At 48.5% G+C, this 25,167-nt stretch overlaps 1 long non-coding RNA gene across 3 annotated transcripts; it reads right to left on the bottom strand.

Annotated features, from left to right (window-relative positions):
* Positions 917 to 24,315, bottom strand: LOC106506717. Of its 3 annotated transcripts, none has more exons than XR_002340017.1 (4): positions 22,941 to 24,315; positions 11,675 to 11,799; positions 6,443 to 6,709; positions 917 to 2,988 (listed from the first exon to the last, which is right to left on the bottom strand). It is a non-coding gene; the product is annotated as an uncharacterized LOC106506717 (long non-coding RNA). The 3 variants fall into 3 exon arrangements; XR_002340016.1 differs by lacking the exon at positions 22,941 to 24,315 and adding an exon at positions 17,748 to 18,541; XR_002340015.1 differs by lacking the exon at positions 22,941 to 24,315 and adding an exon at positions 17,720 to 18,540.

Here is a 25,167-nt window from a genome sequence, read left to right as displayed (position 1 = left end):
CAAAGCCACCCCCGCCCAGCACCTACTCATCCTTCAAGCTCAGCTTTCCCTTGACCTTCACCCAGGGGTTCCATCGTAAAGAGAAGTCCTAACCTTCCTGAGCCCGCAGGTGAGGCTGGCACTGCTCTAAGCGCCCAGGTGTTTGTCAAGCTCCCCACATCCAGGTGAGGTGGGTGATCACCTTTTTACACCCAGGACGGATGAGGCCAGAATCCCAAGTCAGGAGGTCTGGCGCCCAGCCCCCACTTACACCAGCTGCCCTCCTTGTCACTGCGTGTGGACCGTTCCAAACCGGAGGTGGCGGGGGAGAGGCGGGGGAAACCTACCTGTTTGCTTGCTGATCCCTCCACGGCCCATGTGCTCCCTGAGGGGAGGGACAGTGTCTTGTTCCCTGCTGAGTCCCCAGTGCCTGCCATAGCGTCTGATGATAGGAATTAGAATAAAGGAGTTCCCACCATGGCACAGTGGGTTAAGAACCTGACTGCAGTGGCGGGTCCCTGTGGAGGTACAGGTTTGCTCCATGGCCCAGCACAGGGGGTTAAAAGGATCCAGCATGGCTACAGCTGTGGTGTAAGATGCAGCTGTGGCTCAGATTCAATCCCTGGCCCAGTAACTTCCCTATGCCATGGGTGCACCATAAAATAAAAATTAAAAAAAAAAAAAAGAATTACAATATAGAGCAAGCTTTATTGAGTCCCTGCGATGTTCCAGGCACTTCCTAAAGGTTGTTCATGTTCACTCAATTCCCATAATTCTGTGACTTGTCTGTCCTATAGTTATTCCCATTTTACAGATAAAGAAGCCAAGGCACAGAGAGGTTAAGTTAGTAGCTTAAGCCTCACAGCCAGGGGCAGAGCTGGGAGTCAAACCCAGCCATCCAGCCAAGCTGTGCATTTGTCTTTTTCCGTCTGACTTGTTTCCCTAAACACAATACCCTCAAGGACCTTGTTACAAAGAGCAAATACTGTGTGATTTCACTCTCATGTGGATATAAAAAACAAACTAAATACACACACAAAGTTAAACCAAAGATACAGAGAACAGAGTGGCAGTTACCGCAGGGGAAGGGGCGTGGGGAGAGCAAAATGGGTAAATTAGGAAATTAACTGCATGGTGGCAGATGGAAAATAAATTTTCGGTGTTGAGCACCCTGTAGGGTATACAGAAGCAGAAATACAATACCCGCACATGAAGCCTATGCAATGTTATAAGCCAGGGTTATCTCAATAAAAAATAAACTTAAGAAAAAAAGAAGAGTGAAGTGTCTCTCCCGAGACCCCACAGCCTCTTGGTGACAGAGCTGGCATCAGAGTGCTGGCCTGTGCTTCCAGCCACCATACCCACCACCCTGATTACACTGCCCCTTGAAACAAAGGCTTCCATCTACTAACAAGAGATGCTGCAAACTTCGGCAAACAAAATTCTGTACGAGGCATCCCTGACCCTCGTTTCTATTTGTGCAGTGAAGCAAACTTCCCTGGGGAGAGGCAGCCACACTGCTTTCCTCTCCGTCCCTAGAGACAGTCAAGTATCGTCAGGATGCTGTATTTTTTTGCCTGAAAGCTCTCTAACAAAACTGATTCACCTCTGTTCATTCCACACTTCCCAAGACAAGGATTCAAGACAGCTGAAATAAAGGTTCATTCATTGCTCTTTTTCATGAACAGTTGGCCAGTGAACACCTGCACTGGGTGCTGGGCTATCAGCACAGGGTGTCAGGACCAGCTCACAGACCAGCGCGGGGAGAGAGTCATGAAGGCAGGAAAATGAACTACTGGGCAGTGATGCCCAATGGTCTACATGCAGGGAGCCATGGGAGCCCACGGGAGGCACCTCGACCCACCCGGGGGGTGGGGGGACAGAAAGTGAAACCTAACATAAGGCCTGAAGGATGAGTAGGACTCAGCCAGGAGAAGTGGGGTAGGGCCAGAGGTGCAGCACATGCACGGAGGAGAAGGTGAGCGTGGGGAAGCTCATCCTGAGGACCAAAAACCTCAGCATCCCTGGAGCGTGTGCAGGTGGGGCGGAGGGGGCAGGAAGCCAGGGCAACCAGGGTGACCCTTACTGCCTCCTGCTCATCCCTTGTTTCCAGGCCCCTGGCAGCTGGCTGACACCATGTGACCACTTCTGGCCAATGGGTGTGAGCAGAGGAAGTGAGCCCTGTCCCTTCCAGGCTGAAGCATCTGAGACCCCAGGCAGGGACCTGCAGCCTCCTCCCTGCCACAGGGACGCTGGAGCCACGTGCAGCTAAAAGATGGACGCACTGAGATGGGGGGGTCCCATTCCACAGTGAGCTTCCTGGCAAGGCTAGACTCCCAGCGGACTTTGCGGGGGAGAAAAGTAAACGCCCAGGGCAGCCAACGAGACGTGGAAGCCTGTTGACAGCATTGAGTCTGGTCTGATTGCATCAGGGCGTGGAGAACAAGACACGCACGTGGTGACTCACGGCTGGGGAGACGCTGTGGTTGTGCAGGCTTTGTAGGTGTCCAATTCCAGTTGGATCAGAAATATTTAGCTTTCATGCCCATTGGATTTCTATTCCAGTCACTCCCACAGGCTGAACTCTGTCGTGAGCATCGTGGTCACACGGTGAGTGAGCGGTGGAACCAGGAGCAGGCTGGGGGCTGGGCATCTGCAAGGCAGCCTCGACTCAGCCCCCCATGGAGCAGCAGACACAAGGCCATCGGAGGGGAGGGCTTGAGCTCTCCCTGGGCCACCACGAGTTGACCATCACCCCGGCCAGCCCCCGCCTCCTCTGCCTCCTAGGGTCTTTCCAAGGCTCCTTTGCAGCCCTGGGTAGCAGTGACCCCGTGCTGGCCAGAGAGCTCCATGAGCAGGTGGCTCTGAAAGGCCGCTGGAAGGTGGATCTTCTTCCAAAGACACAGGCTGACAGAGCCTTTTGCCCGCAACCCTGCTTCCTCCCTAGAAGGAGGAGAAGACACCTGTCTGGCGCCTTGGTAGCCATCTCCTGAATCTGAGGTGACAAACCTGAGGATGAAAGGTCAACCGAGAAGGTCAGCTAGGGTCCCTGGTGACCCTCTGTGGCACGAGGCATCCCTTCCCTTCCACCCTCCAGACCTCTCGTTGAAAGATCAAGGACCCTCAACCTCTTAGCTGCTGCTATCAGGGCATTTGCTGCCCAGAGCCCAACACGCCCTAACATCGTGCTTTCCTCCTTTACAAAAGCAACCCATCAACAGTGAGGCTGGGTCTCACTGATGCCTCAAGACCCAAAGGCAGTCATCTCTGCAGGCTAATTGCCATTATCCACGTCGGGTGTGTCTGGACTCCGAGAGACGGAGTTGCTGGAGCTGGCCCTCTGGCACCTCCTCAGTTTGGGATTCTGGTCTCTGTTCCTGCAGGTCCTGGGCCTTCGAGGTCTGTGCATAAGACTGCACAGCTCCAGGCCTGTGCTGGGGGCTGATCTGTGCCCACCCGCTCTGGTGGTTTCACATCTCCTTCCTGGAGCTGGGCGTGCAGCCCCAGAGCCATCTGTGAAGGGAGCTTTACGGGAGGCTTAAGCGTTATCGATGCTTCACACGTCTGCGGGCAGCAGCCCAAGCGATGCCCAGGCTGCCGGGGGCTCCTACGCACAAATCCCTGTGCCCCCAGCCAATCAGGCCCTCCTCGCTCTCCTTTCTGCCTCAGCAAACACAGCTCTGAGCCTAGCAGATGACACACCAGCGTTTAATTAGTTTTTTAAATTATTTTGTCTCATCGCACAGATAGCGATCTTCAATTCATAGACAGTTAAGAGTGGAGGGGACTTTGCAGGCCAGCAGGCCCCGGGCAGTGATTTTGCAGATGGGAAGACTGAAGCCTGCAGGGGAGGTGGGGCTGGCCCTTGCTCGTGCTGTGACTCAGACACAGAGCCAGAACTAAACCCAGGTCCCCGTGGGTATTGAAAAATCTCTTAAACACAAACCGATATGTACATGCAAGTATGACGATAAAAGAGAAGGATGTTCCTTCTTGGTGTTGAAATGAGATCACACTAAGAGCTTGCGATCAAATGTACCTAGGGCAGAAACCCCACTACAGCGGCTGATTATTTAAAGGGCTCATGGCCTCCCACAACTGAAAAGTCCAGAGACAGGCCAGCTTCATGCAGCAAAAGTCAAGACATCCCTCTCCCAGGGTCTCCATCTCCTCGCCGTGCCGTCCTCCACACTGGCTGGAGGACAGGGTCTCCCCACGAGGTGATGGGACAGCCGGCAGCACCTCCAAGATCACATCCAACTGCCTTTCTTCCAGAAGAAGCTCCCACCCAAGCCCCAGGGCTGACCCAACCCCCAAAAGCTACCTGGGGCCAGGGGAGACCTGCTCAACCCGTCCACCCAGCCACCTGAACAGGAGTGGGCGGGGTCCTCCAAGAGCACCTGTGCTTCATCAAAAGCGGGGTGGGGGGGATTCACAAGACATCAGATGCCCACATCAGTAAGGGATGTGCATGGTCCTTTTGTTGTCCCCAGAGACCCTGGAACATCGACTCCCACATACCAATGAATGAATGAATGAAAAGTGTTTCATAGGAGTTCCCATCCTGGCCCAGCGGAAATGAATCCGACTAGGAACCATGAGGTTACGAGTTCAATCCCTGGCCTTGCTCAGTGGGTTAAGGATCCGGCGTTGCCGTGAGCTGTGGTGTAGGTCACAGATGCAGCTCAGATCTGGCATTGCTGTGGCTGTGGCGTAGGCCGGCAACTACAGCTCTAATTAGACCTCTAGCCTGGGACCCTCCATATGCCATGGGTGCGGCCCTAAAAAGACAAAAGACGAAAAAAATAATAATGGTTCCTAAACACACCTATTTGCTGAACCACTCGTGCTGTGTACTTATGCTATAAAGCCCTGAGGACTTTCCCATCTCTCTCCTTACTTCCCCCAGCTGCACCCCAAGTTTCCTGCAAGACCTGGAAGAAGCTGGTGACTAGGAAAGGCCAGAAGGCACCTTTCCTGGGAATTTTGACTGTTCAGTGAATCAAGAAAAGCCCCTTGCCCAATGCTGGCCACAACCTTCTCCCCCAAGCACTCCCTGGGATGGGATCCCCAACCTTAGCAGCACGAAGGACTATCGCAGAGGGAAGAGCACGGGCTTCTGAATCCAAGAGACCCATGTTCAAAGCCCAGCTCTGCCCCTAACTGGCTGGGGGTCCTCCCGCACATGGCTTCCCCTCTCTGAGCTGCGTCCTCATTGGCAAGGTGGGCGTAACCACAGAACCGGCCCCGGGAAGCAGAGGGAAGGTCAGGTGACAGGATGGCAGTCCTTAGCACAGAGCTTGTGCCATTTCCTGGGTGACCACTATTAGCTATCCTGGGTCCCAGAGGGTCACGCTTAACCCATTGACACCAATGGGTTACTTAGCAGATAAGCACATGCTTTGCAGAGAGCAGAGCTTCTGGGGACGTGGACACAGCCACACCGTAATAATAACAGAGCAGGGAAGGGCTCCTGAGTGTGAGAGAAACAAACCCACGGGGCTCCCATGGTCTACTAAAAACTTCCGCAAACATTAACCCACTTAATCCCCCCAGTAATCCTGAGGGAGCTCCTGCCATCACTCCCCTCAAATAGATGGGCAACATGGAGGCTCTGAAAGTCTGTCATTTGCCTGATTTATACACTAGTGAGTGACTCCAAGGTCAGGCTCTTTCCACCATCTTGAACATATAGGACCAGAAGCCAAGCATCTGCTCCCTGGACCACACTTCTCCCCTGGAGAGGCACCCTCCCAAACACCCCAAAAGAGGGGCCCCTGAAATAGGACAAAGATACTTCTGCGGCTGGATGATGAGCTGCCTCCTTACAACCCTCTTCTTCCCTCCCTAGGAGGGTCTGCCACTTCCTGCTGTGACCTAGGAGAAATGACAGAGCCATTCTGAGCCACCCCTCCTTCTCCGTGGAGTGACGTAACATTGGCGCCTTCCTCATAGGCAGCTGTGAACTGACGCAGGGACAGAGGTGACCCTCCAGCCTTCCCCATCATTTCTCAGCGAGCCCACTTCTGAGGTCGTGCCACTGCCATTCGATGCTCCCCTCCATCAGAGAGGTGGTGTGTGATCAAGCCAACCAATCAGAGCGCCCTATCCGCCCTCCCACACTGATTGGGGGGTGGATGGGCACATGACCCGAAGAGGACCCATCCAATCCCTGCAGGACCTTTAAGAGATGTCTCTTTCTGCAGGAGGGGCCACCACCTGCCCTCTGCAACTGGGGTCAGATCTGACAGGACTAAGCCGACTGGGAGTGGGGGAGGGGAAGATTCCCAAAAGGAAATGGAGACGCTGTTTCCGGAAGAAGAGGGAATGTGGGCTGGGTTGGCCAAAACAACAGATGGTCATCACAGACACCATCATCAGGAGGTTCCAGGAACTGAGCCAACCTCTGCCAAGTATCTGACCATCGGTTTCCTGGTGATCCCAAATTACCCAGAACACTTACCGTTCAATTCCTAGTCCAGTAGGGGGTCCAAGTCAGAATGTGATTGAAGGACCCCAAGGGAGGCATGCAGTAGTTGAATTCACTTCCCAGCTTGAATTCGGGACTCCGATTATTAAGTTTTAGCTGCAACTCACCACTCTCTTGCTGACGCTGTAATTATTTTGTCAGGATGCTTCTCTAGTGCCAGGCTCTGCTTTCCCCCAGCAGCTTCCTCCGGGCTTGGTTGTAAACAGAAGGTCAGATGTAGATGAGCCAGGAGCGGCAGGACTGCAGCAGAGAGAGAATGGAGGCTGCTGTGCAGTGAAAGTGTGATGAGGCTTGAGTGTCTCTCTCCACTGGAGCATCTCTCTCTCTGCTGGGGCACCCCTCCATCTGCACTTATTGCAAATGACTTAGTACTCCCTAGGTGTCACCCATTAGCCCCACCACCTGCCAAGCCAACTCAGGACCTGGTCCTGCCCATTCTCCCTCCTAAATCTTCCTCAAACTCCATCCTTTTCTCTCCCATCCTTTTCTCAATGTCACCTCTGAATGACAGATCTCTTTCCATCTCACTGATCGCCATGCCTGCACCCTCACCACCCAGAAGCCATTGTTACCTCTTCAAGAAGCAAATATGGCCCTAGTACCCACTCCCCTCACTCACTAACATCCTTCCTCAGGTCCCTATTGCCCTCAGAAAATAGTCCAGGCGCCTTGGCATGGCTTAGAGGAACCTGCATGACTTGGCCACTGTCTACCCCTTCTACCTTTCTGTCACTCTCTCACAGTGAACTCTAGGTTCCTCGGATGTGCTTAGTTCTCTCACCCCTCAGGGCCTTTGCACATGCTGTTCCCCCATGCCTGCAACAGGACTCTCCCTTTCTTCATCCACTTAAATGCTAGCCAGCCCTCAGCTCTTGGCATCACTTGCGTGTTAGTTTCCCCTCCTGCAGGCTCCCATAGCACCTGCTCTTGGCCAAGCATCAGTAAACTATAATTATCTATATGCCATAAAATACACACACACACACACACACAGAAAGAGAGCACGTTATAGGAAGGGACCTCGACTGACTTGTTCCCTGTTTCCTCAGCACAGTGCTTGGTACATAAAAGGCACTCAGTAAATTATTTGTGAAATGAAATGAATTTCCCAAATACTTAGTATCCCTAGTTGATACTTTTTAGCTTTTTATTGAAGCATAATGCACTTATAGAAAAGTCTGAACATCATCAATCTACAGATTAGGGTGATTACAAAATAAAGTTGCTGTAAACCTTAGTGCACAGGTTTTTTTTTTTTTTTTTCTGTGAACATAACTTTAATTTCACTTGGGTAAATACCTAAAATTGAGATTATTGGGTTATAGGTTATGTGTATACTCAGCTTCACAAAGAGACTGCCAAACGGTTTTCAAAAGTAGCTTTACCATCTCACATTTTCACTACCAATATGTGAGAGTTCCAGTTACTCTTCGTCAACACTTGGTGTTGTTTCTTTTATGTTAGCCATTAGAATAAGTGTTTGGTAGTATTTCATTATGAGTTTATTTGCATTTCCCTAATGCATATTGAGATTGAACATCTTTTCATGTGCTATTTTGCCACCGGTATATCTTCTTTGATAGAGTATCTTTTCAAATCTTTGCATTTCAGAGTTCTTTATATATTCTGTATACAAATCCTTTATCAGGTAAGTAATTTATCAATATTCTCCCAGTCTATGACTTGCCTTTTCCTTCTCTTAATAGTATCTGTCAAAAAACAGTTTCTAATGTTGATGAGTCCCATTCATTGATTTGTTTGGCAGTATGAAAACCTTCTCTGGGCCATAAGTCAAGAACTCATATTGATTGCCTTGTCTCAGAGATCACTGTATCACTGTCATACATGACCATAGGATATGTGTTGTTCCTTTTTATTTTTTCTGAATTTTTGAGTAGTAAAGGGTAAATCCAGTCGCTCTTACTTCATCTTGCTTTGAGTAAAAATCTCCACTTGATACTTAATCTTTTCATTATCATCCAATTGAAAATATTTTCTAATCTCCTTTGACATATAGGTAATTTTAAAGTGAGTTGCTTACTTTCCAAACACATGCGAATTTTCTAGTTATCTTTGGATTAATTTCTAGCTTAATTCTACTATAGTCAGAAAACATATTCTGTGTAATTTCAGTCCTTCAAAACTTGTTGAGACTTACCTTATGGCCTAATGTGTGGTCTATTTTGTCAAACGTTCCATAAGCTCTTGACAGTAATGTGTACTCTGCAGTTCTTGGGTACTATGTTCTACATGTGGCAGTTAGATCAACCTATTAATAATGTTGATTGAATATTCTAAATTCTTGGCTGTTTTCATGTGTTTTCTGTTACTGATAGAAGTGTATTAAAATCACTTAATATGATTGGGATTTATCTATTTCTCCTTTTAGTTTTGTTGACTTTGAGCCTATGTCAGCAAAAACAAACAAAATTAGAATCATCATGTATATTTTTATCATTATGGAATGTCCTTCTTTATCTCTAGCAATGTTTTTACCTTTAAGTATACTGTCAAAGAACACCAACATCTGAATTTTCTGTGGTTCTGTTTCTGTTGGTTGTATCTTCTCTTGGTTTTTGTTCTCACTTTGGTTGGTTGCTTTTGTATTCCTACTTATTTTTTTGTCATATGCTAGACATTATAGGTGGAAAATGTAGAGGATTTTAAACTCTGCATTATATTTTCTTAGTCTGGATTCTCCCAGAAAGTAGAAGCTAAGAACTTGACCTGTACAAAGATAGTTCATTTGGGTTGGTAATGCAGAGGCACAGAAGTGGGGCTGGGTACACTATAACAGGGAGAAAGCCAATTGCTGGGTACATCCTTGAGTTGGCAGTTAGCTTGGGCTACTGGTGATTGATCCTGCCAAGACCTCCTAAGAATTGTATCTCAAATTTTTCTTCCTAAAGCATGGAAGAGAGAAGCAAATTATTCTCCAACTCACATCTCTCATTGATCAAGAGTTGTTCTGTGCACGGTTAACACTCTTTCACTTCCAGAATGCATGTAAATAAATTAAAGGCAACTTTCCATAGTCAGAGGCACTAGAGAACCCCTGGCCTGGGAAGTCAGAGCTATATAAAGGCTAATCAATGTAGTTGAGTGACACCTGCACAAAACTAATTCTGGAAGCTGGGGCTGGAATGAAATACAGGGCAACAGGGAGTGAGGAGAGGAAAATTAATGTTCTGATCTCTCTCCAAAGATTTACTTTTGCTTCTGGCAGACAACTAGATTAGGGGGGGAATAAAAGCACAACATAATCCAATCAGGAGTTGAGATGACTCAGCTGAGCTTCAGTCTTTTGGAGAGAAGATCTGTTTCTAGTTCATCCTCACTCCTAGGGAGCAGCTCTCCAGGGCTCCAACTCAAATCCTGGGCTTTACCAGAGCCTCTCTTCCTTGGCGGGCCCTGAATGCCAATGTTTGTTGCCCTACCTCTATATATATGGCAAAGATACTGCTCAGACCATCAGCCTCAGCCTCTGCTTCCAAATCAGCAAAGACTTCAAATATCAGGCTCAAGCTCCTGGGAGCTTCTCTTCTTCCTGGGATCTCGGCCCCTCAAATCCTGGCTGCCTTAGCACCTTTCTAGAGCCTTCAAAGGGACTTTTTGGTCCAGGTTTCCCAGTCAACCTCAACAGGAAGATGGGTCCAAGACAAATTAGATGTCATTGCCAGAAACAGAACATCCTTAGTTGCCCATGCAAATGTTATAGGGGCAAACATGTACCTTTGTGTTAAGCACAGCCCTAAAGCATAGAATCATCTCAAAAGCCAAGTTGGAGCTCTGCACCCATTAAAGGATGGTCTCCTCCTTTACCATCTCCTCCACTTTGCACGATCCCCCCACCCAGGGCCAGCGCAATGCCTGGCATTCAGCACATACTCAATATGTGTTCATTGAATAAACAGCCTGCAAAGAGAGTTGCTTCTGGTGTCTGTGGAGGATCCTGTGGGGGCTGGGAAGAGCGTCCTCCGCTTCAAAGTCTGCCCCTTTGGAGGCTACTGAGAAGCTGAGGCGGGGGCTCACAGATTTCATCAGTCATGAACCTCCTGGAAGACTGAAATCAGCTTATTTCTAGGCCCACTCTGGAGATTCTAATTCAACCCCAAAGCCAGGGTCCATTGAGAAAATCTACCCAAAGGGGCAATGGCCCCAGTACTGATATCTACCCAGGACCTGAAGCTCCCAATCCAAGGAGGGCCCAGGCTGGGGACTCTCCTTGTAGAAGACCTCCTGGCTAGAAAGAGCTAGGGCTGAACATATAGTATCTCCTGGGATGGTGTTCCCCCAAATGTTGGACCCCCCATTGACTTTGGATGGTGGGGAGGGCACCAGTTTAAATAGCATTGAATCAGAGAGTGGCTCCTTTTCTATCCTCCTTTAGGATAAAGGCTCAGGACTGTGCTAGGATGTCTTTAACAGTGTTCTAACACCTGTCATTTTCAACAAAAAAAGGAGCAGATCTCAGGTTAAGAGCCTTCCTAGGCAACGGTATCTAGCTGGTATATAATATTACTCCCATTGTAGTTATATTTCCTGGTAAAGCTTATTTATAGAACACAATCTTGGCCTTCTATTTACATTAGTGACGTAAGTTTCCTTTTAAGTAAACTCATGTGAGTTTATGTAAATAGAAATATTAAGTTAGTAGTAGCCTGTTCCTATGTACATATGGCAAAACTCATGAAGCTTGTACGCAAAGTGAAATTTGAGGAACAGCACCCTTAAGGAGTGTCCTTCATTGGGAACAGACAGGTAAAAATGAGACTAAAAGTTGTGACTGGAGAATCTAGGCAGCAAGAGACCCAAAGCCAAGGGCCTGGCCCTCTAGGGCTTATCACCTAACAAGGAAGGAGCCATGGTAAGTGGGACCAGATGGTCACGCTGCTTGAAGTGCCCCCCCTGGGATGTGTTCCTTGGGGTTACAGACCCATTTACCAGTGATCCTGTTTCAAATATAAACATTCTTTGAGGAATCGAGCATCCTCACTCGCACCCCTGAGGCTTGTCCCTGAAACTGAACAGGGACCAGTGTGAACATCAAAATGGGCAAGTGGGAGGGGTGGGAACTCCCATGTGGGTGCCTAGGACTCGGAGGTGTAGGAGGAAATTTGGAGAAGGATTCAGGTGCCTTTTTCATAAGCATTCACAAAATGTCTATGGGCCCTTACCCCTTCACAAAGAGGGCCTAACACTCACTGACAATGGGGCAGATCCTCGCACTTCCAGAGATTCCTGAATTCCTGAAATGAAGGTCACTGATTGGATCAGTACAAGTTCACTGCCAAAAAAACCTACTCCATTGTTCCACTCCGGGTGTACATCTGGAAAAAAAAAAAAAAACTGAAACACTAATTTGAAAGGATACATGCATCCCAATGTCCATAGCCATATTATTTACAATATTTACAATTGCCAAGATATGGAAGCAAACTAGGGGTTTATCAAGAGACAACTGGACAAAGGAGATGTGGTGTGTTTACACACCACATGACATTAACAAGGCTATACAAAAGAATGAAATTCTAGAGTTCCCGTCGTGGCTCGGCAGATTACAAACCCGACTAGTATCCAGGATGATGCGGATTCAATCCCTGGCCTCACTCAGTGGGTTAAGGACCTCGCATTGCCATGAGCTGTGCTGTAGGTCACAGACATACCTCGGATCCTATGGCTACAGCTCTGATTCAACCCCTAGTCTGGGAACTTCCATATGCCATAGATGCAGCTCTAAAAATAAAAAATAAAAAAAAAGAATGAAATTCTGACATTTGCAGCAATGTGGATAGACCTAGGGAACATTAGGCTTAGTGAAGTAAGTCAGAGAAAGACAAATATTATATATCATTTATATGTGGAATCTAAAAAATTACACAAAGGAATGTATATGCAAAACAGAAACAGACTCACAGACATAGAAAACGCAGTTATGGTTACCAAAGGGACAAATTAGGGGGATGAGATTAACAGATACAAACTACTATACATAAAAGAGCTAAGCAACAAGGATTTACTGTATAGCATGGGGAATTATGCCCATTATCTTGTAATAACCTATAATGGAACATAATCTGCAAAGACACTGAATGACTATGCTGCACACCTGAAGCTAATATAATAGTGTCAATCAACTGCACTTCAAAAAAAAAAAAAGGAAGGTCTGCAAATGCTGTAGCCGTGAGCGGGCAGAGAAAGCCAGCGGTCCTGCCCATCACACTGGCCTGAGATGAACAAATTTTATTTCCCCCAAATCTCCGTGACAGTGACAGAGCCACCCACTGCACCCACATCCACATTTAATTTCGCATCATGCAGCTTTCACAAGTGAGTGATTGGGAGAGAGGTTCACCAGGGAAAATCTTTTTGTTGACATGGCCACTAAACCCATGGAACATTTTTCTTCTTTAATTTCCGTCTGGTGCTTCCTACAGAAACAAAGAGGGAGTTGAGGAGCCTCTCTGGGAAGGCAGAAAATAAATATGCACATTCCAGAAACAGCAAACATCCCTGTTGGGGTGGAGGCTGAAGAGAGAGGAGATGGATGTGACATGGCAGCCCAAGGGCATGGCGTGGTCGGCAAATGGGTTTTGTTTGGAACAAGCAGTGTGGTAATGGGGAATGAAAGAGAAAAAGAATGTATATATATGTACGTATAGCAGAAACTGGCACATTATAAATCAACTATACTTTAATAAAAAAATTTTTTTAAGATGAATAGAGAACTAAAATATGGAAATAGGGGTAAAAAAAAAAATCCAACTGTCTGGCTTCTGAAACATCAGCTCTGACTTCCCTGGTGGGAAAGATGGCATGTCCCTGGCAGAGTGGCATAAGCAGGTACTTGCTCTCCAGTCGGCCTCTGTCCCCTCCCTCCACTTCACTTGTTAGTCTTCCCTTCCGAGGGATCAGCTCCCCTTAGTTTGCCCCAGATGATTCTGGTCTTAAAATTGAAAGCCCCACGTCCTAGGCACCCAGCCAGTTCTGGACAAACCAAGACGGTTGGCTGTCTTCATATCTGCCTGGTCCCAAGAAATGTAGCAGATGATACTCACATAGCTTGAGTTTATATGCTAAGCATTGTTCTAAGCATTTTAACCGTAGTGACTCCCGTAATCCTCAGAGCAACCCTATGCGGCAGGTACTAAAACCATCCGCATCTTATAGGTGAGAAACTGAAGCAGAGACAACTGAAGCAGAGCATGAGGACTCTGTTGTGAGCTGGGTCTTTGGTCTCACACCCTGTATAGCATTCCTAATTCACGGGAGCCCTGGCCCTTTTCTTTCTTTCTTGTTTTTTGTCTTTTCAGGGCTGCACCTGCGGCATAGAGTGGTTCCCAGGCTAGGGGTCGAATCAGAGATGCACCTGCTGGCCTACACCACAGCCACAGCCACTCAAGATCTGAGTCTGCAACCTACACCACAGCTCACGGCAACACTGGATCCTTGACCCACTGAGTGGGACCAGAGATGGAACCTGCTCATGGGTGCTAGTCAGATTCATTTCAACTGAGCCATGATGGGGACTCTGCCCCTTATTTTAAGCTGATGAGAAAGGAGGGTACATGGCCCACTTCTGACCCACTTTCCACCACAGCTCTCTGTGGCAGATGTGCTCCTTGCCTACCCTGTCCTTGCTGAGACTGCAGAGCCTCAATTATGCGAAGGACGAACATGTTCAGGAAAGCAGTGCCCCCCCACCCCACCGCCCCCACTCAAGAGATTGAAACTAGACGGTCCCCAGCAGGGTCATTTCACTCCCCTTTTCTTGGTTTCATTGGCTCAGGGCACCGTGTACAGTCCAGTTCTAAAGAATAAGGCTCAAGGAGACATATGGTAAGGTTTTTTGCCTTGAAAGGTTTTTGTTGCCTGATAAAAGTACTTACAAGAGGGGGTTCTCTTGTGGTACGGAGGGTTAAGAATCCAGCGTTGTCACTACAGTGGCTCGGATCTCTGCTGTGGCTCAGGTTCAATCCCTGGCCCAGGAACTTCTATATGCTGCAGACGCAACCAAAAAAAAAAAAAAAAAAAAAAAAAAAAAAAAAAAAGTTACAAGAACTCCTACTACTTTTTTTTCTTTTTTTTTTTTTTAGGGTCACAGCATATGGAGGTTCCCAGGCTAGGGGTCAAATTGGAGCTGCAGCTGCTGGCCTACACCACAGCTCATGGCAGTGCCGGATTCTTAACCCACGGAGCGAGGCCAGGGATCAAACCCTCAACTTCATGGTTCCTAGTGGGATTCGTTTCCACTGTGCCACAGTGGAAACTCCATGACCTCCTACTACTTAATGCCTTAATGAGAGTGTATGAGGAGGAAATATGAACTACTTGGAGCTGTGGCAGCTACTTTGTGACCAAGGGATAAGCCTAAGGATGGAAAGACAATGGATTCAGGATGGTGGAACAGAATAATCCAGCCACCAAAACCACCCTGGAGTGACCCACCTCCAAATTCCTTCATGTTGTGACACTGTGCGTTCCTTACACTGTTCCCTGCAACTGAACATATCCTAATATACCCTGGAACCCTCCAGAACACCTTTGCTTTTCCCTAGAAAAGCCTAGAGCAGCCTGCTCCCTATTTTCCTTCTCTCTGTGCCCCACCATGACCTTGTAGAGACTTCCAAGGTTTACAGGCACCTCCTAAGCATGAGGTACCCCTGCCAGCCTCACTACACCAGGCACACTGAGGCAAACAGAGAGAGAAAGAGAGATCGATTCATGCATAAGCCAAAAGCTCACCATGTCGAAGAGAAGCAGTTCAAGAGATGGGACATGTTTCCCCCCAAATCACTCAATAAGTAACATGTTGAGCTTCTACTAAAGGCCAAGAACTGTCCCATTGGTGGTCCCTTTATGCCTCTTCAAAGTGCCTCCCCCCATCGCAGGGTCCTCAAGACCTGGCTTTGACCTTCACCAGCTCTGTGACTTTCACAAGACACTTCACCTTTCCACACCTGTTTCCCCATCTTTAAAATCGAGGCAATACTAATTCCAACCTCATATAAGGTCACTGTGGTGATAAAATAATGATTGTAATGTTTTCAACAACGCACCTAACACATAGAATGTTCTGTAACTGTTTGTGATTCTCTCTAGGAAGCAGTATAAGCGCCAAGACCTGAGGCACCAGCGTTCCCAAGTTGCAGGGAAGGGATCCAAAATGCTGAGGTTTTCTCAAGGCACCCAAATAACAATAACTAAATGTGAATATAAATCCAGATCTATCCAAGTCCAAAACCTGTTCTAGGGAAAAAAACACCAAGGATTTTTAATCTACATTTGGGATCCTAATGACAAAGAGAAAGCAAAGCTGCCCTCAGTGTAGCAGATTAAATGTGGGGGGTTTTTTTTGTTTGTTTTTTACTGAGACCTTTGATTAAAGGTCATTACCCTCGGTGATAGAATAGCTGATCTCGGGGTATAAGAAAGTTACCCCCAAATGGAATTAAATATCCATTCAGCTACTGCCAGCTGGTCTCCGAAGCCACAGAACCACAGGACTTGATTACAATGACCAGAATAGGGTCGTGGGCCCTGGGCTGGAGCAGAACAAAATCCACTTTCAATTGATTCTCCAATGACTTCAATTAACTGTGGGCTAAACCAGACAGTTAGTTGTATAAGCATAGATCTCTTTGTGGCTTTAATTAAATTTCCTCTAGTATAAATGCTGCTTTGAGATTTTCAGAAGGAAAACACAGTACTCAGGAAATACAATTGGATCCGATCTCTGTGAGTTGTGTAATTAGAGTTCAGGTGGGCTCCCATCCTTCCCTGGAGCATGGTTAAGAGCTCTTTGGTTTGATGGGTGATTATTTATAATTAACAGCATTCTCATCATACCCACACTCCTAATCACCTGTTCAATTCCCAGCCAAACTCTAAGGGTCAGCGAACCTCAGCCGCACAGCCAATCGGGGCAATTCTTGTTTTTGTAATCACAGTTCTGGAACATAGCCATGCTCATCCATTTGCACTTCGCCTGTGACTGCTTTCATGGGACAAGAGCAGAGCTGAGACCTCACGAGGCCAGCAAAGCTGCAAATGTCTGCCCCTGCCCTTAGACAGAAAACGTTGGCCGAGCCGTGCAGAGACCACAGGAGGAGGGTCTCTGCATGGCAGCTCCTGAGTTTGGACTTCTTCCAGAAGGTGACAGGGAGCCACTGAAAGAGGAGGTAGCAGAGTGGCCGCTGTAGCAGATGTGGTCCGTGTCCCACCCTGTCTTCCGACCAGGATAAGGCTGCTTAGTGAAAACACCTGTGAGTCTACCTGAGCTGTGTTTCCGGGATGGCAAACTAGCAGGACCAGCCCCAAGGGCCCTGACAATGCCCCTCCCCCACCAGGCTGCAACCCTGAACCCCCAGCAGACAGAGGTGGTAAACAGCTGGCCCCTCTCCACTGCCCAGGCGCCCACGCGGTAACGGCTCCGACAGCAGACGCTCCCCGCCCTCTTTCCCTTCCCACGCCCCACGGAATTAACACGGATGGTCTTGAACGCAAGCCCTTGTCACGAGGTCAGCTTCTGGGAGGAAGCAAAATGAGACAGCTGTATCCCCACTTAAGAACGATCACTCAGGCTGCACCTTAGGGCATGGATGGGATAGGAGCTTGGGAGTCTAGTTACTGCTGAAATGACTGACACATCCTGGAGCCAGTGCCCATGACACCCGGAGTGAGCCAGTGCTCACTCCCCTCTCCCCACATCTAATCAGGCCCTGAAGCCAGACCAGGCCAGTTTTCCTTCTGAACAGTTCACGAATCTTCGTGCTTTCGGCACACCTGCACGGCAGCCCAGGACCCGCTCACCTTCATCTCTCACCCTAATGGCGGCCCCGCCTCCTCCCTGGTCTTCTGGCCGATGCCCTTGTTTTCAACGCAGCAGCCAGATGGGTCCTGCTCCTCCCCTGGCTCCTGCTTTGCTCAGAATAAAATCCAGCAACCTTCCTCTGACCTGCAGGGACCTACGTGACCTGAGGCCTCATCACAGGTCGCCTCTAGCCCCCCTCACTCTCTCACTCACTCTGCTCTTCCCCCAGACACACCCGGCTGACCAGCCCCTGGACTGTTGGCTGGTTTCCCATCACTCCGTCTCCTGATCCACATCCCCTGCCTGAAACGCCTTCGTTCTGCTCCACGATCACCTTTTCATGGAGCCCATTCCTGACCCCCACTGTGCCACTGGCACGACCCCTCCTGACACTCTCCAGCCTCCCTGCCCGCTCAGCTTGTCCCCAGAGCACTCACCATCATCCAGCAGGACCGGGGCTCCTACCTGCTGGCCTCGCTGAGTGTTCACTACCCCAGCCACACTAGAATGCAAGCTCCGTGGGGGCGAGAAATTGAGGGATTGTTTTGTTCGCCGCTGTATCCACAGAGCCTAGTGTAATCACTGTGTGTTGAAGGTCCTCAAACAGTTACCCGAAGGAAAGAAGGGAGGGGTGGGGAAAGGAAGGCTGTGCCTTCTGTTCCTTAACCAGCTGCATCCACTTCCAGGCCCGGACCTGCTCACCATCTCCCAGGCAGGCAGAAAGCAGAAAGGAACCAGAGAGCAAGCAGCCTCTGCCGGGGTTCTCAGCACCCACCAGCGTTTCCAGGTGGGATCACGTGGCGTGAGCACAGGCTAGACTTGTGTTCAAATCCCAGCTCCTCCACTTCCCTGCTGAGTGGCCTCAGGCAAGTTGCTCAACCTCTCTGGGGCTGAAGAGGTGCGTGGGCCCCTGGAGGCCGTGGGAAGAGAAGCAAGTAACACAGAGGCCCAGGTTGATGTGTCCTTGTTTGAAATACAGTGGGAGAAAGGATCAAAAAAAAATTGTGCCAACTCACCAAAGGACATCTAAAAAAACGAGTGTGTCCCTTTCCTCTGAAGTCTTCCTCCAGAGCAGCCGGGTCCCAGAATGAAGTCTTTGGTTCCATCCTAGATTCCCGACTTGCATACGTGTGATGGAGCAGGACCCTATGGGACCTGCCCAGAAGAGAGCTCCACTCACGGCTATTTTTTGTCTGTAGAAAAACTTGTATCAGAGAGCAAACGCAGGAGTTCCTTGCTGTGGCTCTGTGGGTTAAGAACCCAACATAGTGTCCGTGAGGATGCGGGGTCTATCAGTGGGTTAAGAAGCCGGCGTTGCCACAAGCTGCAGTGTAGGCCACGGATCTGGCATTGCTGTGGTTGTGGTGTAGGCTGGCAGCTACAGCTCTGATTCGACCTCTAGCCCAGTAACTTCCATATGCCATGGGTGTGGCTGTCAAAAGAAAAAGACTAAACTTAGAGAGTGAGCAAATGCAGAACAAAAGGAGAACAGTCAAGCAAGACAAAATACTACTACTCTAGCCATTGAACAAAGTCAAGAACCTTTAGGTCTTCCTCAAGGACTACAGATAATATTCTGAACCATGTCCCTTGAGCAGAAACCCCCACCGGGAGGAAGGAGTTAACTGCATCTGCCCACCAGCACGTAGACCCCAGACCGGTTGCAACCAGAAGGGTGATGACACCGACTCCCAATGACCTCACCACCAACCAATCAGAAGAATGTCCACGAGGTGATGATGCCCGCATCTTAAAGAGTGGGAAGCCCTTCACTCCCCTCTCTAGGATGGGACACAGTTTTGAGGGCACTAGCCTGCTGCGGCTCCCTTTGCCTGGCAAAGCAATAAAGCTTTCCTACGTCACCCACAACTCTATGACTTAATGCGGTGCTGGTGTACGGAGGCCGAGTTTTGGCAACGTAAGTTGAGTCCCACCCGAAACCATGTGCGAGCAAATGAGGACTTTTTATCATGCTCTGAGTAAGCAAATGATCATCTTCAGGCAAGTCCCACCAAAATGACCAACAGGAAGTTGTACAAATTCAGAAGAGAGAGACCCATTTTGTTCAAATGACAGCTAACCACATTTGGAGCTGAGCAAATTTAATTCTCTGCTCCAGCTCAGTATTTCCAGCGAGGATTTTAAGACACCAAATTGGATTTTCAGGGATGGGATGCTTTTGAGTGCATGCCACGGGTAGGAGGATTCAACTTGTTGCATCAAAAGTGCTATTTCCCAGCCATGCTGAAGAGCTCAGAGTTTATATGAACCCAAGCAAAGAAGCAGACCTTCAGCCCTAGGCAGAGGGGAGAGGATTTTAGCCAAGATAGTGAAGCCAAGATCCCAGGGACTCACAGTGTTGGGAAAAATAATGACCCAGTTCTCAGGAATATAGACTTTTTGAGCTAGAAGAGATTTTTAGATATCAAGCAGAGTATCTAGGGTTCTCTAAAACATGGGCCAGGAGAGCACTGAAGAGTAAAACAGCCCAGCAATCAATGACACTGAATCTACCTATTAAGAAAGGCATTCCTTTCAATCAATCCTTTTTATCGCATCTAAGAGAGTCTCTGCTTAGTTCTTTAACACTTCTCAAACCAACAGACCTTCCCATTGGAATTTTAAAACAAAATATTGTATCCCTTTCTTTGTGGAGGGAGAGGACAGCACATGCTTTCCGTAAAGGGCCAGACAGTGAATCATTTAGACCTGGCCGTCTCTGGTGCAATGAAACACTGCTGGTCTGGGGCAAAGGCGCCAAAAGACTGTAAAGAAACGAATGGTCAGGGTGGGTCCCGATGAATATTCATTACAGACATGGAAATCGGAAATATTCTTCTTCGGATTTCCTCCCCTGCCCCAGTCATTTCAAAATTTAAAAATTAAAAGCTATTCTTCGCTTGGGGACAGTACAAAATCAGGCAGCAGGCCAGCCTGGCCTTGGCCATTGCTCGCCAACCTCTGCTGTAGAATCTGCAAGTGGTCAGAGCAGAGGCACTCGCTTGGGGGTCAGACCCCCCACCCGCCCCGCCGAGGAACCTCAGCAATTCAACATCTATGACTCTAGGGAGTTGCCTCGCTGCTCCTCAGTTTCCCCGTCTTTAAAATGGGAGTAATAATAACAGTACCTACATCATTAGGGTGATGTAAGAACTGAGTTAATCCATGCAAAGAGCTCAGAATGTCACACGGCACGAGTGGCAGATATTAGCTCTGCCATATTTCTTTAGAGTTACCTTCCATAGAGGGCAAGGGATACCGATTTTCCAAATATGGTGATGATATTGTAACCAAGCAGGACCCTGAGGGGTCTTCCTGGGGCAGATCCTTCGCCCTTATCGTCGGCTTTAGCTTCTCTCAAGTACCCAGGTAACAGTACCTCATGCATCCTTCCTGAGTGTGTCAGATGCTGAAAACAAGCACCAGGGAGTTTCCCCATCGTGGCGCAGCAGAAACGACTCCAACAAGGAACCGTGAGGTTGCGGGTTCGATCCCTGGCCTTGCTCAGTGGGTTAAGGATTGCCGTGAACTGTGGTGTAGGTCCCAGATGTGGCTCAGATCCTGCATGGCTATGGCTTTAGCGTAGGCCAGCAGCTGTAGCTTTGATTCGACCCCTAGCCTGGGAAGCTCCATATGCTGCAGGTGCGGGGCTAAAAAAGAAAAAAAGAAAAAAAAAAAAAAAAGCAAGCACCAGATGGAAGAAATTAACTACTCGAGGCTCATGAGCCCCGGACCCTGGTTATTGATAATGTTGGCCCCGTGACACTGCCCTGTTTCCTTAGTGTCAACCAACCAGAGAATCGGGCACGAGTTGCTCACATACCCTGTGACTCCCTCTTCCCTCACCTGGCCTTTAAAAATGCTTCGCTGAACTCTTTCAGGGAATTTGGGGTTTGGGGGCATGAGACACTGTCTCCTTGCAAGGCCCTGCAATAAATCTTTCTCTGCTCCAAACTCCAACATCTCAGTATCCTTTGGTCTCACTGTGCATTGGCACATGGACTTGCATTCGGCAACGATATGGTTCCTTTTTCTCCATAAATCAGCTTAGGTAAAAGTCAGTTTAAAGGAAAACAGCATTTGGAGTTCCCTTGTGCTGCAGCAGGTTAAGGATCTGGCACTGTCTCTGCTGCGGTGCAGGTTTGAGTCCCTGGCTCAGGAACTTCCACATGCCACGGGTAAGGTGGGGGGTTGGAAACTATCATTTGAATGCATATAGGCTTATGCAAACATGGCAAAAATCTTCAGTGGGCACTTGAATGACAAAAGTTTGGGAATCACTCAGCTATTCAGGGGGGTTCCCTTCGTGGCTCAGCGGTAACGAACTCAACTAGTATCCATGAGTATCATCCCCGGCCCCACTCAGTGGGTTAAGGATCTGGCGTTGCCCTGAGCTGTGGTATAGGCCAGCAGCTACAGCTCTGATTTGACCCTTAGCCTGGGAACTTCAATATGACGCAGGTGCAGCCCTAAAAAGCCAAAAAAGAAATAGTAACATCAGCAACTTCAAATTAAAAGAGAACTGGAGTGCATTTCGCTGTCTCTGAATTTTAACTGTTAGAGTCACATGTGTAAATTGCCTTAATGGCCCCGCCACAGGCCAAGAATTAAATCCGATTCACAGCTGTGACCCATGCTGCAGCCATGGCGATGCTGGAGCATTTAACTCACACGTGGGCCCAGCCCATGGACAGTGACCGCCAACACTGATGCTGTTTTTAAATTAAGTTCCATGGTCCCATCTCAACCTTTAAGTTCCTTCCAGCCCCCCAAAAAGCCAGGAGTCCAAGACTCTTTATTTATTCATCCACTTAGCAAACATTTAAAAGTCCCAACTAGAAACAAGCCCTATACAGAGAACCCCAAAATCACTAATACACAACCACCGCTCTTGAGTAGCCCCTAATCTACAATGGTTGGTTCTGAATTTTTTTGATCATATATCCCTAAGTTAAAAAATTGCTAAACAGTCACCTTTAATATATATGAATAATTAGTATGTATTAATTACTATACTAAATATATATACTATATTGTAAAACATTAATTAGATCATAAAATATAATTGTTTTAATGGATAAATTAGTATTGTTTGTTATATAATTAATGTTTAGGTATGAATTGCATATGGATGCCACCTTTAAATTGTATTTTGCACAGTATAACACACGCAGAAAGCTATATCAGAGTTCTGAGGTTTGCTCCCCACACCCTGCCCTCCCCCCACACCTTCCACGAGTCCTGCTTTGGAGATGGGCCCGGGGTCCAGTGAAAGGCAATGTCACACGTGCAAACTGTTATGATAAGGGGTGAGTCCCCAGGGAAGGTGTGACTTTGTTTGCTGGTGGGGGAAGGTAGCAGCAGGGTGGTGACGGCCTTGAGAGAGACATGAGGTTGCAGCTGAGCTGGAAGCGGGCGGACGTGGAGGCAGAGAGTCTGAAGGAATGAAGGAACCATCCCTGAGAAGCAAGGCGCCTGCGGTTCCACGGTTCCAAGCTCTCTGACTCCTGGGGCAGAGGAAGGAGGCGGGGGCAGGAGCGGAGAGCCGCGAAGGGCTAGATGCCCACTCCGGGCCCTTCATCCTGGCACATCCTTCTAGCACAGACTGGACAACTCCCCCGGCCCCCATCCTAAAGTCGGCCTGAGGGTTTTTCTCACCTTCCATCCTGTAGGCAAGGAAGCCAGCCCATCAGAGCAAAGCCTCTCATTGCGTTGTTCTGGCAAGGAGCCCAGCTTCGTCCCGACTATCCTTTGGTGCCTTGGAGATAAAGCCTGACTCTTGGGATGAGGGTTTGGGGGCCGTGATAGCAGTGCATCCGTGGAGCGCTGAGGCCTTAAAGGGGCCCACAGAGGCCGGGCGCCCAGAAGGCGCAGATGAGTTTCTGTGGGAGGAGGGAATGCAGGCAGGATGAATGAGCGGCTCTCTGCTAAGTTCCAGCTCCCCTGAAACAAAACAAATCATAGGAGCAGGATCTAAATTTCACTCTTTCTAGATCTCACAACAACTGCACCGCAAAGATCACGCTACTGACGTGATCCCTGAGGCTCCAGGAGAGGCGATGCCGGTGCCAGCATCTCACACAGCTGGCGAGGGGCGGAGCCGGATGCAGCGCAGCCACCGGACTGTGGGCATCTTCTCATCCCTCTGCTGGCGGCTTCGATCCAGGGACCGGAAACGGATCCAATGGCCTGATCAACCCAGTCACCTGGCCCTCAAATGTTGTCTCCCACACCTCTGCCACCTGTTCACCCAGAACCTGCTCGAATACCTCCCGCGATGGGCTCCCACTTTCACCTAAGGAGAGCTGGAAAATTCTTCCTAATTCAGAGCTGGAATTGGACTCTCTGTGACTTTACCGATGGGTTCCACCCTCTGGAGCTTTAGAAATCAAGACTCCTCTCTGAGATACATGACTAACTGTGTGTGTGTGTGTGTGTTTTGATAGTAGACAGACCGATGGAAGGAAGGAGGGAAGGAAAGAAGGACGGGAAGAGAAACAGATGATGATATTATTCTCAAGTGACAGTATATTTATATCTAATTAGGATTCATTGAGTGCTTGCTCTGTGCCAGGCACTTTACAGATACACCCCGCTTAATACAACACCACTCTGCAGCAGGAATCCTCTCACGCCCTTCTTCAGATGACAATGCCAACGTTCAGAGAGCTGGCAGCCCCTGCCCAGAGCCCTGAGGGTAAATCATGTCTGAGCAGAAGCCACACCAGGACCAGGATGACCCTGGCACCCCTGCTCTCAGCCACCATGCACCCCTCCCCACTCGCAAGCCTTAAGCCTGGTCTTTTGCCTCTAACCGACATTCCATTTGTCATTCAAGCATCCACTTTCCCTCTAAAAAAAATGTCTTTAAGCACAGCATTCACCCATAATCACACCGCACACAGATACCAATTGTTAATATTTTTCATATCCATGCAATATATATACACACATAAATAAATGCATACATATGGACACCAATAAATTCACATCTATATACTTTTCATATACATAATCTGTATGTAGACAGATGGTTCTGGTTTGTTTTTTTTTTTTTTTTTTTTTTTTTGGTCTTTTTGCTATTTCTTGGTCTTGGGCCGCTCCCGCGGCATATGGAGATTCCCAGGCTAGGGGTCCAATCGGAGCTGTAGCCACTGGCCTACGCCAGAGCCACAGCAACGCAGGATCCGAGCCGCGTCTGCAACCTACACCACAGCTCACGGCAACGCCGGATCGTTAACCCACTGAGCAAGGGCAGGGATCGAACCCGCAACCTCATGGTTCCTAGTCGGATTCGTTAACCACTGCACCATGACGGGAACTCCTGTTTTTTTTTTTTAACAAAACCCGGATGATACTAAGCATGTTATTTTGTAACCTGTATTTTCCACCCTATCTGGAACATCTTTCCGTAGCAGCATAAAGCTCTGCATCAGTTTTTATGACGGCCTGGAACTTGGTCCTAGGGATGTCCAAAGTGGATTTAACTAGTCCCCTCTTGTCAGACATTAATTTTCTCCAAATACAAGCCCCCCAACACCTCTTTACATACATCTTCGTGGGAGTCTCTATTGTTTAGGTCGTTGCCTATGAGGAAAATGGTTGGGGGTCACAGGCGACGCCCCCAAAAAGCTCTGATGGTCATCCAGGCTCCTACTAGCCTGTGTGGGAAAGGCCCTGTTTCCCCACCCCGCCCACGTGGGATGTTATCTTTAATCTTAGCCACTCTTTCTGGCCAAGGAAAAATGATAAAACTACATCTTGTTTTAATGGTGCTTATCTTTTATTACCAGTGAGATTGAGTTTCTTTCACCATCAGACACTTTCAGTCGGTCTTCGGCATCCTTCCATGGCTACGGTGTCCCTAAGGACACAAACTACCCCA

Source organism: Sus scrofa, chromosome 17, assembly GCF_000003025.6.
Source record: "Sus scrofa isolate TJ Tabasco breed Duroc chromosome 17, Sscrofa11.1, whole genome shotgun sequence".
Classification (NCBI taxonomy): Eukaryota; Metazoa; Chordata; class Mammalia; order Artiodactyla; family Suidae; genus Sus; species Sus scrofa.
This window is presented reverse-complemented; position numbering and strand designations above follow the sequence as displayed.